The sequence below is a fragment of the Trachypithecus francoisi genome, unplaced genomic scaffold, assembly GCF_009764315.1.
Source record: "Trachypithecus francoisi isolate TF-2019V2 unplaced genomic scaffold, Tfra_2.0 Lachesis_group2, whole genome shotgun sequence".
NCBI lineage: Eukaryota > Metazoa > Chordata > Mammalia > Primates > Cercopithecidae > Trachypithecus > Trachypithecus francoisi.
In genome coordinates, this window is record NW_022681465.1 from 49735870 (window position 1) to 49737770 (window position 1901).

The following is a 1901-nucleotide window of genomic DNA, read 5'->3' on the forward strand; positions in this document are numbered from 1 at the left end:
ACTTTTCACCCATTATGTTTTTGGTGCAAAGTGGGCTCAGAAATGCAAAAAAAACCTCAACTGCAGCCACACTAGTCTTTACATGTTTGTTGTAAAGTGACTGTTTAGGTTAAAATTCTTTCTCAATATCACAACAATTTAAGTAGTGAAATTAAAAGTTAACATTTTAAGTTAGTGAAAGGATCTCTTAAACATAAGTGGTAGACATAATTAACCAAATTAGTCATGTTTTTGCAATACTTCAACAACAATGTCAATTTTATCCCCATATCTCCCAATAGCCAGTACTTACAATAAAACAGTCTTATCCAATTTATTCACAGCCAACGGAAGAAAGTACATTCTGGTGAATGCAGATGTTCTTTCCACCATCGCTTTGTGGTATGACAGTATATAAATAACCTTTATTAAACTAATAGATTTCAATATTTACTGGATTGAATGCTGTCCTTTACAAGAACTATTGAGAAAGACGAATGTTAGGTAAAAGTCTGATAGCACCCAAATCAATATTACCTTGTGAGCGTTCGATAATATGCAGAGCTCATTAGTGAACTATTTTTTTATATCAATCCTTAGCAAATACAGACCAAGAAGAGAGAGAAAAAGAATGGGAGATAGTTACATACAAAAGCATTCAAGCATGTCTCCCTTGCAACCTACATTACGAAGAAAACCAATGCAAAATATGCTAAGCTTTACAATATCTCTCTCTCTCTCTTTTTTTTTTTTGTAGTTAGCTATTTCATGAGGTTCTTAAGACATTTAGAACACCAATTTGTGAGGATAAATTCCATTCGTCAGGGCAAAAACAGATCGCAGGTAGCCCTGGAGCTGAGGAACAGCTTTGATTTTTGGTAGAATTTGTGAGTCCACAGCTTTCTGATCAATCTTGCGCTGCTCTGTAATCTCGTATTTCTCTTTCTCTGTGTCGAAGATCTCACCTTCCTGGTGTCTGGGCTTCTGCAACTTTTTCTTCTTGAAGTAAGCATCAGTAAGATGTTTTGGGATTTTGATATTGCTGATATCGATTTTGGTTGAGGTGGCAATGACAAATTTCTGGTGTGTTCTTCGTAGAGGAACTCGATTGAGTTCAGAGGTCCAGTCACAAGTAACAAGCCACTAGCCAGCTGCTTCAAGAAAACCACCCTCTTGCCCCTGTGGCGTCCAGTGAGGAGGATCAGAATGGTCCCGAGGGTAATGCTGGCTCGCAGTTTTCTCACATGCTGACTGAAGGGTTTTTTGCCGTGGCTCAACAGCTTTCGAGGCATATCTTCAGTAGGATAATATCTAGACATTCTGCGAAGTTTAACCACCCGGGTACCGCCGTTCTTGTCACCAACAACTGGTTTTGTAAGAGTTGCAAGAACCTTCTCCTTTTTCTTTTCAACCTTGGATTTAGCGGCTGAGTACTTCCTCTTGTACATGGCCTTTCTGGAATACATGGCAGATCGGGAATACCTGCCAATTCCTCTGACAAGGACAGGGTTGCAGCTGCAATGGGGCTTCCCCTTCTTGGGCTTCTTAGCCTTGAGGTTACCCTTTTTCACCTTGCCACCAGCATCAGCCTTCTTGGCTTCGGGTTTCTTCTCTTTAGTATCTGGCTTCTCAACTTTTTCACCCACCATCTTGCAAGATGGGAAAGAGGAGCTTTACAATATCTTAATATGATGCTCTAAATATGAACTTCATTAGAAACTGCTGTCATTCCTTGGCGGCATCAGATAAATTTTTTAAATAATATATAAGAGAACATACCTTTTCAGTGATTTTATTTCAGGGGACCTTGATCCTTATGGCTTTGACATCCTGGGACAGAATCCATGATAGAGAGTCCCTCCCCAGAAGCCCTAGACTCATACACATTAGGCCATTTCTATTTGTATCATCTACAATTTCTT

At 39.4% G+C, this 1901-nt stretch overlaps 1 pseudogene across 1 annotated transcript; it reads right to left on the reverse strand.

The window, feature by feature from the left end:
- Positions 1 to 736: 736 nt before the first annotated feature.
- On the reverse strand, positions 737 to 1643 carry LOC117064945 (annotated as a pseudogene). Its single transcript, XR_004429756.1, has one exon. The product of XR_004429756.1 is annotated as a 60S ribosomal protein L6-like (transcript).
- Positions 1644 to 1901: the final 258 nt, after the last annotated feature.